Genomic DNA, 11,377 nt, shown 5'->3' on the forward strand with positions numbered 1-11,377 from the left:
GTATCTCAAATGGACGAGCGAAGGAAAGGAAGGATATATTCAGCCATACATTATCCCTTCACTTCCTTTTACCTTATGGGGTCGTGATATTCTTGATTCCATGAATGTAAAATTAGTCACTGCTGACCACATTTGTCAGCCTTTTTCATAGGGGCCACTGAAGAATTATATGCTGATAAGATAGAATGGTTAACTAATGAGCCTGTATGGGTAAATCAGTGGCCCCTAAATGAAGAAAAAATACAGGCGTTAGAAATCCTAGTACTAGAACAATTGGAAAAAGGACATATCATAGAATCTCATAGTCCTTGGAACACGCCGGTGTTTGTTATTAAAAAGAAATCTGGAAAATGGAGATTGCTACAAGACCTTAGAGCCATCAATGCAGTAATGAAAGATATGGGACCTCTTCAACCAGGTTTGCCTTCTCCTGTGGCAGTACCGGAAGGATGGAATATTATAGTTATAGATTTACAAGATTGTTTCTTTACAATAAAATTACACCCTGAGGATTCTGAATATTTTGCATTTAGTGTGCCATCAATAAATTTTAAACGACCTTTTCGAAGGTATCAGTGGGTCACTTTACCTCAGGGTATGAAGAATAGCCCTACATTGTGTCAACAATTTGTAGATAAAGCTTTACAACAAGTCAGATACCAATTCCCTCAAGCATACATAATCCATTATATGGATGACATATTATTAGCATTACCCTCATATCAGGAAGTAGAGAAATTGCTAACTTTTGCAGTCAAACAGTTAACCAGGTTTGGACTTGTTATTGCACCAGAAAAAATACAAAGAAATAAACCATTAAATTATTTAGGTCAATCTATTCATAATGATTTTATTTCCTCTCAAAAAGTTACCTTAAGAAAAGATAAATTAAAAACATTAAATGATTTTCAAAAACTATTAGGGGACATTAACTGGATTAGACCTTATTTAAAAATCACCACAGGAACTCTTAGTCCTTTGTTCTCATTGCTTCATGGTGATTCACATCCAAAATCCCCACGACAATTAACTCCAGAGGCACTTAAAGCCTTAAAAATAGTAGAAACAGCCTTAACTGAAGCTAAGGTAAAACAAGTAAATTATAATCAAAAATGGTCTCTTCTAATTTTACCTACTCCATATACACCAACTGCTTGCCTATGGCAAAATGGAATTTTGGAATGGTTACATTTGCCTCATACTCAATCTAAAATGTTGGCAGATTATCCTTACATGTGTGCTTTATTAATAGGGAAAGGTAGAATCAGATCAAGAGAATTATTTGGACAAGAGCCTCATACAGTTATTACACCCTATAAAAGAAATCAAGTTGATTACTTATTCCAAACTCATGAGGATTGGGCAATAGCTTTCCAGGGATATACAGGACAAGTTCTCTATCATTTTCCAAAGCATCCTATAATAGAATTTGTAAAAAATACAGAACTTATATTTCCAATTTGGTTTTCACCTCAACCGCTTGCTTGCCCTCTCACCATTTTTACTGATGGTTCTTCCTCAGGAAGAGCTGCGGTTTACACTCATGAAGGTGTAACCTTTACAGAGATAGAAAATAAAACTTCTGCTCAGCAAGCAGAAATTAAAGCAGTCATTTTGGCCTTTCAGAAGTTTCCACATGAATTTAATTTATACTCAGATTCAAAGTATGTGGTATCTTTATTTCCCTTTATTGAAACAGCTCTGCTATCAGGGAAATCGCCAATTTTGCCCTTACTTAAAAATTTACAGATCTTAATTCAACAAAGAACTCACAAATATTTTATAGGCCATATAAGAGGTCATTCTAATTTACCAGGCCCTTTAACCCATGGCAATGCCATGGCAGATTTATTAACACAACAAGTAATTGGTAATGTTCAGGAAGCCACTAAAAGTCATGCATTACATCATCAAAATGCTTTGGCTCTTAGAAAAATGTTTCAATTAACGCGAGAACAGGCACGTAACATTGTTCGTCAGTGCGGAGCCTGTCCTCCAGTTCCTCAAGTCCCAAAAATGGGGGTTAATCCCAGAGGTTTAAAACCTAACGCATTATGGCAAATGGATGTCACCCATCTTTCTTCCTTTGGAAGACTGGGGTTTATACATGTTACTATAGACACTTTTTCACATTTCATATTTGCCTCAGCTAGGACTGGAGAAGCAGTAAAGGATGTTATACAACATCTCATTTTATGTTTTTCAACCATGGGTATTCCCTCACATATTAAAACAGACAATGGGCCGGCATACACATCAAAAGCTTTCCAGCATTTCTGCGCACAATGGCATATAGTGCATACTACGGGAATCCCTTACAATCCCCAGGGACAAGCAATTATTGAAAGGGCTCATCAAACACTTAAGACACAAATTGAGAGATTACAAAAAGCAAATTCTTATTTTTCCCCTCATCATCTCTTAGGACATAGCCTGTTCGTATTAAATCATTTAAACATTAATGAAAAGGGATTAACTCCAGCTTTACGGCATTGGGATACTCTTCCTTCTTCAGCCGTGGTAAGGGTCTTGTGGAAAGATCTCCTTTCCGGACAATGGAAAGGTCCAGATATCTTAATCACCTCGGGACGAGGGTATGCTTGTGTCTTTCCACAGGATGCCGAATCTCCCATTTGGATCCCAGACAGACTCATCAGACCAGCCGCACCGGCAGAACAAAAACAAAAAGTGGAAGCTCCGTCGACAACAGAAAAAATTGACGTGGCAAATGAAAAAAATGAAACTGAGCTCGAAAATACAGCCGGCGATAACGTGGACCAAAGTCAAAGCTCTAACTAAGCAGACAAAACAACTTTTACTCAATCAAGGAAAACCCCTAACTATGGAAATGTACTTTTTGGCATTTTTAGCAATAATTTCTGCCCCACCCCCAGTAGAAGGTGTGGCTTTCTGGGCTTATGTTCCTAATCCTCCTATTCTGCAGCCCGTGGGTTGGCTAGATCCTGAGCCGATCAGAATTTTGACCAATGATACTGATCGTCTCGGGGGATTTCAAGATTCTAATGCACGCTCCTCCTCTTCCTCTTTAATAAATTTTGAAGGACGTGCTGACTCCTTACCAATCTGCATTGCCATTCAAGGAAAAACTCCTGAAGGCTGTGTATCTACTTCTTATAGAACCTTCCTTACTGACGGGCCAGATAAGGTTAGTGCTAGCCATCGGTGGGTCTGGGAAACTCAAATGTTAACTCTTGGAGACAGCAACTATAAAGATAATCATACTTCTGTCTCCCATGTGCCCATTACTTTATGTATTCAAAAATATAGAGATCAGAATCAATTTTGGGACTCTGCCATTAATCGATTCCCTGCTTGGCTTCAATGTGGTTTCGCCAATGCAGCTTCTTGGTATCATCCTAAGGGATATGATTTAAAAATATGGGATTATTCTAACTCTAATTTTCAAGCCAATGTTTATGAAAATTATATAAATTCTCATAAAGATAAATTTAATCAGTATACATTTGTTTCTAGTGGAGAGCCACTACGTCGATGGTTCTCTGTGGGGTTTGTTACTCCGATATGGTATGTGTATAATGAAAATATTACTCACTCTTTTCCAGATCTATTTAGATTAATTGCAGCTTCTAATATGTTATTAGAAAAGAGACCTAATCATACTCATAGTGACGCAATTGGTCTTAAGGCTTGTATTTCTTATCCTTTTGCGCTACTTTTAGCCCAATCATCCTTTGTTAATATTACTAAACAAGGTAATTCTTATTCCATTGTTTGCAATTTTTGTAAGTTAACTAATTGTATCACATCTGCTGAACCTAAAGATTTGGGCACTATGATCATTGTTAAAAGACCTCCTTATGTTATGTTACCTGTCGAATTGGGAGACGATCCGTGGTATGATAATTCTGCTATGCAAGTGCTTTCAATTTTAAACGATCTTATCAGGCCTAAAAGATTCGTGGCAGCCTTAATATTAGGCATCACAGCACTCATTTCTATCATAACAACTTTCGCAGTAGCAACCACAGCCTTAGTACAGGAGATCCATACTGCTCATTATGTTAATGCTTTAAACACAAATGTAACTGCAGCTTTGCTTGAACAAGCAGCCATTGATCGTAAGCTTGAAGCAAAAATCAATGTTTTAGAAGAAGTAGTCATTGCTTTAGGTCAGGACATTTCTAATCTTAAAACCACCCTATCCACCAGATGTCATGATAGTTTCAAGTCAATATGCGTGACTCCTTTACCCTACAATAGGTCACAATCTTGGGATAAAGTCCGTGCCCACTTACAAGGTGTATGGAATGATAATGATTTGACTCATAATTTAGAAGGATTACAAAAAGATATTTCTGCTATCAGTCAATCTCATTTGCAACTAGGAGGTTTACAAGATTTGGCATCTGAAATTCAAAAAGGAGTTAAAGCTCTTAATCCTCTTGATTGGATTCAATATTTCATTCTCCTCGGCATATTGGCATTATTGATCATGTTGGTTATATTTCTCTTTCCCTGTCTTCTCAAATGTCTTTTCAGTGCTGTTCGTCAAGTGAAGCAAGATCTCTTTGAGCTACATTTTAATAATAAAAAACGGGGAACTGCTCCGTCCACGGCCGTCACACCCGTGTAGCAAGATGCCGCTGAGGTGGAAAAACGGCGCAGGATTGGGGTTAGTGCTCTTCGGAGCGAAGCCCCAGGCACTTCCCTTTCAATCTGCATGTTATATGCATCAAAAGGCTCGATCTTGCTATTCCTCTTGGTGGCTTTGGGCTATGGTGTTTATTCTATGTATGTTTTGTGGTCTTCTTGTATCTTTTCAACAGATCATTTTGCCTAATGTCCGAAATACTCAAAATGAAACTAAAACAGCAACTAATGTGTCACATATGATTACTTTACGGAAACTCCTGGATTTTGCCCCTCCTGTGATGCAAGCTTGGATTACTGTGGTAGAAAAAGGAACTGAAGGAAAATCTTTGGGACAATTCCTGGATGCAGTTGAACAAGCAGAGTTATTCATAGATGTGGATGACACAGACCCCATTAAGGCTAAAATAGAAATGCTCAGGGGAAATCCTCACAGTAAGCCTAACAGTTCTACAGAAAAACAGCTCAGACGTTTGGCAATTCCCACACGTTGGATAGATGGGAAATGGTTACAATATAAATTGAAAGGAGGTTGGTGGACTCCCCCTAGACGTCCAGGGCCTAATCATTACCTACACCCCCTTCCTTATACGGGATGGTATGATGCACAGGGTCGTCGGTGGGTTAATTATGAGGGCCAAAGACGGGAATGGCATTCTCTCCCTTGGTCAGAAAGATTGGCACGTACTCGTAAACCCTGGTGTTTACAAAGTGAACAAGAAAGAAAGGAATTAATTGAAATGCTAGAACCTGGCATCTCTTGGCAAATCAGGGAAGCAGAGAGACAATTAGAAAGAGGACGGTATGGTTGGTTACATGCTCAGGACATTAAAGATTGGACAGTGGTAAAACAATATTATATGAAAATGCTAGAAGGAAAAATAGCTATAGAAGACCACCCAGGGCTGTGATAAAACACCAAACACTTAACAATAGGCCTGTGAAAGGAAGTTCAAACAGACATGTGGGTAATGGTGTGAGACTAAGTTCACGGAAAGTTATGTTCTGGCCCCTACTTAAAAAACCACATTGTTATACCAAGAACAACTCACTATGTAACAATGTCTCTGTACTTTTGCTTTACAAGATTGTATAATCTGCAGATGTCTGGTGATGTAAACCCATGCTAAATTTCCTTGATTGCATCTCTATATAAACCATGCACAAATCTCAATAAAATTACAGCAGCATAGTCTCTTCATTGAGTGTGTCTGTCTGTCATTTCCTCGCCGATTCCTGACTTCTCCTAGAGCCTTCTCCCTGGTTCTCCCGTGGTCGGTGGTCTCCGGTGGGCCAGTCTGCGGCACTCACACTTCATCTCAAAGCCCTAGAAAAGGAAGAGCAAAACAACAGCAAATGTAGCAGAAGGCAAGAAATAATTAAAATCAGAGCGGAAATCAACGAAATTGAAACAAAAGAAACTATTGAAAAAATTAACAAAACTAAAAGTTGGTTCTTTGAAAAAATAAATAAGATCGACAGACCCTTAGCCATGCTAACGAAGAGAAGAAGAGAGAGAACTCAAATCACTAACATACGGGATGAAAAAGACAATATCACAACAGACACTACAGAAATACAGAAGACAATTAGAAATTATTTTGAAAACCTATATTCCAATAAAATAGAAGATAGTGAAGACATCGATAAATTCCTTAAGTCATATGATTTGCCCAGACTGAGTCAGGAGGATACTCACAACTTAAACAGACCAATAACAATAGATGAAATAGAAGAAGCAATCAAAAGACTTCCAACCAAGAAAAGCCCAGGACCGGATGGGTATACAGCGGAGTTTTACAAAACCTTTAAGGAAGAATTAATACCAATACTTTTCAAGCTATTTCAGGAAATAGAAAAAGAAGGAGCTCTGCCAAACTCATTCTATGAGGCCAACATCACCCTGATTCCGAAACCAGACAAAGACACCTCAAAGAAAGAAAACTACAGACCAATATCTCTGATGAACCTAGATGCAAAAATCCTCAATAAAATTCTGGCGAATTGGATACAAAGGCACATCAAAAAAATTGTGCACCATGATCAAGTAGGATTCATCCCTGGGATGCAAGGATGGTTCAATATACGGAAATCAATAAATGTTATTCACCACATCAATAGACTTAAAAATAAGAACCATATGATCATCTCAATAGACGCAGAAAAAGCATTCGACAAAGTACAGCATCCCTTTATGTTCAAAACATTAGAAAAACTAGGGATAACAGGAACTTACCTCAACATTGTAAAAGCTATCTATGCTAAGCCTCAGGCTAGCATCATTCTCAATGGAGAAAAATTGAAGGCATTCCCCCTAAAATCTGGAACAAGACAGGGATGCCCTCTATCACCACTTCTATTCAATATAGTTCTCGAAACACTGGCCAGAGCAATTAGACGAAAGAAATTAAAGGCAGAAAAATAGGAAAGGAAGAACTTAAATTATCACTATTTGCAGATGACATGATTCTATACCTAGAAGACCCAAAAGGGTCTACAAAAAAACTACTAGAACTAATAAATGAATTCAGCAAAGTGGCAGGATATAAAATCAACACACATAAATCAAAGGCATTTCTGTATATCAGCGACAAAACTTCTGAAACGGAAATGAGGAAAAACACTCCATTCACAATATCCTCAAAAAAAATAAAATACTTGGGAATCAACCTAACAAAAGAGGTGAAAGATTTATATAATGAAAACTACAAAACCCTAAAAAGAGAAGTAGAAGAAGATCTTAGAAGATGGAAAAATATACCCTGTTCATGGATAGGCAGAACTAACATCATCAAAATGGCGATATTACCAAAAGTTCTGTATAGGTTTAATGCAATGCCAATCAAAATCCCAACGGCATTTCTTGTAGAAATGGATAAAGCAATCATGAAATTCATATGGAAAAATAAAAGACTCAGAATAGCAAAAGCAATTCTAAGCAGGAAGTGTGAATCAGGCGGTATAGCGATACCAGACTTAAAACTATATTACAGAGCAATAGTAACAAAAACAGCATGGTACTGGTACCAAAACAGGAGGGTGGACCAATGGTACAGAATAGAGGACACAGAGACTAATCCACAAAGCTACAACTATCTTATATTTGATAAAGGAGCTAAAAGCCTGCAATGGAGGGAGGATAGCATCTTCAACAAATGGTGCTGGGAAAACTGGAAATCCATATGCAACAAAATGAAACTGAATCCCCTCCTCTCGCCATGCACAAAAGTTAACTCAAAGTGGATCAAGGAGCTAGATATCAAATCAGAGACTCTGCGTCTGATAGAAGAAAAAGTTGGCTCCCATCTGCATATTGTAGGGTCGGGCTCCAAATTCCTTAATAGGACACCCATAGCACAAAAGTTGATAACAAAAATCAACAAATGGGACTTACTTAAACTGAAAAGTTTTCTCTCAGCAAGAGAAACAATAAAAGAGGTAAATAGGGAGCCTACATCATGGGAACAAATTTTTACTCCTCACACTTCAGATAGAGCCCTAATATCCAGAGTACACAAAGAACTCAAAAAATTAGACAATAAGAGAACAAACAACCCAATCAACAAATGGGCCAAGGACCTGAACAGACACTTCTCAGAGGAGGACATACAATCAATCAACAAGTACATGAAAAAATGCTCACCATCTCTAGCAGTCAGAGAAATGCAAATCAAAACCACCCTAAGATACCATCTCACTCCAGTAAGATTGGCAGCCATTATGAAGTCAAACAACAACAAGTGCTGGAGAGGATGTGGGGAAAAGGGTACTCTTGTACATTGCTGGTGGGACTGCAAACTGGTGCGGCCAATCTGGAAAGCAGTATGGAGATTCCTGGGAAAGCTGGGAATGGAGCCACCATTTGACCCAGCTATTGCCCTTCTTGGACTTTTCCCTGAAGACCTTAAAAGAGCGTACTACAGGGATACTGCTACATCGATGTTCATAGCAGCACAATTCACAATTGCTAGACTGTGGAACCAATCCAGATGCCCTTCAATAGATGAATGGATAAAAAAAATGTGGCATTTATACACCATGGAGTATTACGCAGCACTAAAAAATGACAAAATCATAGAATTTGCAGGGAAATGGATGGCACTAGAGCAGATTATGCTTAGTGAAGCTAGCCAATCCCTAAAAAACAAATACCAAATGTCTTCTTTGATATAATGAGAGCAACTAAGAACAGAGCAGGGAGGAAGAGCAGGAAGAAAAGATTAACATTAAACAGATACATGAGGTGGGATGGAAAGGGAGAGAAAAGGGAAATTGCATGGTAATGGAGGGAGACCCTCATTGTTATACAAAATTACATATAAGAGGTTGTGAGGGGAATGGGAAAATAAACAAGGAGAGATATGAATTACAGTGGATAGGGTAGAGAGAGAAGATGGGAGGGGAGGGAGGGGGAATGGTAGAGGATAGGAAAGGTAGCAGAATACAACAGTTACTAATAGGGCATTATGTAAAAATGTGGATGTGTAACCGATGTGATTCTGCAATCTGTATTTGGGGTAAAATTGGGAGTTCATAACCAACTTGAATCTAATGTATGAAATATGATATGTCAAGAGCTTTATAATGTTTTGAACAACCAATAAAAAAAAATTAAAAAAAAAGAGATAGTTAATCCTGTTGACTACATTTGTCTGATATGTTGGCATTTACAGTTAAAAATTAGTAAATTACATGTAACATGAATATGATTCATCACAAATGTGCTTGTTTAAAAGACATCAGATTAATTAATTTATTTTTTATTAGTTGCTCAAGACAACACAATGATCTTGACATATACATTTGATTCAAATGGGGTATGAATTCTCATCATCAGATTAATTTATAAAGTTAAAGTGCCAAAGTATCAACTAGTAAATATAAAATCAAGCACTTTTAACGTCAATTTCATAAAAATATATTTAAACATATATATTCAAAGGGTTTTCATAAATTGGTAAATAGAAAAGGTTTGAGATTGCTTTGTTTCTGTGTCTTCATTAAAAATGGAGTAACTGGGGGTTAAGGTTCTGTCAGGTGTGATTTATATACAAATAATATGAGAGGTTTCAGCTGGGTTTCAATTAAAGTACTATAAAAACACAAAAGTATTTCATGTTATTAAGATGGAGTAATTTGTTTAAATTCACAGATTTCATAAGAATTGTTTCAAATGTAAATATAAAGGGGGATCAACAGCTAAAAAGTAAAATAAGAAGGTTTTAGGTATGAAAATATATTTACATAGAAAGTAAAAGAAAATGTCTCTAGATTAAAAAGTCTTTTGTGTGGCAAAGTGAAAAGTTGTAAAATGTCTAAGCAAGTTACAAAAGATTTGTAAAGGATAAGTTTCAAAAAGTTTGTATCTAAATAAATTAGTTATAGGTAATTAATATAATCAACTAAAGTTATTTAAGACTTTTCCTCTTCAAAAAAGAAAAAAAAGAGTTCCTAATCTATGAGGCTGAAAGTCATGGAGCTTGCTTACAGAAACAGATATGAAAACATAGCTCTTTTCACAGGCATTTGTTACATTTCAAGAGGCTAATTAGGCTTCCTAAATAAAGAACTAAGAAAGGAAAGAAAACTGACCCTTTCCCCAGACACAAGTCAAAAATTAATATATTAATATAAATCAAAGTTTAACCCTTTAGGTTTTAAAGTAATAAGGATTTCTTAAGATATTATTCTGCTCTCATCCAATAAGATAATTTCTTGTGTCTGTTAAGTTATTTTTAAATTTTTATTTATTTATTTTAATTAGGTATATATGACAGCAGAATGTATTTTGATTCATTTTACACAATTGCAACACAACTTTACATTTCTATGGTTGGACATGATGTAGCGTCACACCATATATGCAGTCATACATGTACCTACAGTAATGATGTTCATCTCATTTCACCATATTTCCTGTCCCCATGCACCCTCCCTCCCCTTTTCCCATTCAAAGTTTCTCCATTTTCCCATGCCTCCCCCCTTCCTGTTATGGATCAGTATCACTTATCAGAGAGAACATTCAGCTTTTTTCTTTTTTTTTTTTTTGCATTGGCTTACTTTGCTTAGCGTGATATTCTCCAACTCATCCATTTATCTGCAAATGCCATCATTTTATTCTCTTTTAATGCTATGTAATATTCCATTGTGTATATATATATACTATAGTTTCTTTATCCATTTATCTATTGAAGAGCATATAGGTTGCTTCCACAGTTTAGCTATTGTGAATTGAGCTGCTATGAACATTGATGTGGCTGTGTCACTGTAGTATGCTGTTTTTAAGTCCTTTGGGTATAGACTGAGGAATGGAATAGCTGGGTCAAATGGTGGTTCCATTCCAAGTTTTCTAAGGAATCTCCATACTGCTTTCCAGATTGGTTAGACCAATTTACAGTCTCACCAGCAATGTATGAGGTAATTAATAGGATGTGCCTTTTTCCCCACATCCTCGCCAACATTTATTGTTTGTATTCTTGATAGCTGCCATTCTGACGGGCATGAGATAAAATCTTAGAGTAGTTTTGATTTTCATTTCTCTAATTGCTAAGTTTTATTTTTTAGAGAAACTAGTCTTAAAGGAATTAAGGTTTGTACAATTGTGGTTAAACAAAAACTGTTATTTTAGAGTATTACACTACATTCCAGATTTTAAGTTTTTCTTCAAAAGTTGAACTTGGTTAATAGGAGAACATCAGTGTAATTGTAGTGCTGTTACTGGCTTTTTTTTGTATTCTAAAGTATT

General features: G+C 36.7%; 1 long non-coding RNA gene across 1 annotated transcript; it reads left to right on the plus strand.

Moving 5' to 3' along the window:
* The first annotated feature begins 2,776 nt into the window (after nt 1-2,776).
* Nucleotides 2,777-5,833, plus strand: LOC139701395 (uncharacterized). Its single transcript, XR_011703952.1, has 2 exons — nt 2,777-3,166; nt 4,522-5,833. It is a non-coding gene; the product is annotated as an uncharacterized lncRNA (long non-coding RNA).
* The last annotated feature ends 5,544 nt before the right edge of the window (nt 5,834-11,377 follow it).

The sequence above is a fragment of the Marmota flaviventris genome, chromosome 12 (assembly GCF_047511675.1).
Source record: "Marmota flaviventris isolate mMarFla1 chromosome 12, mMarFla1.hap1, whole genome shotgun sequence".
NCBI lineage: Eukaryota > Metazoa > Chordata > Mammalia > Rodentia > Sciuridae > Marmota > Marmota flaviventris.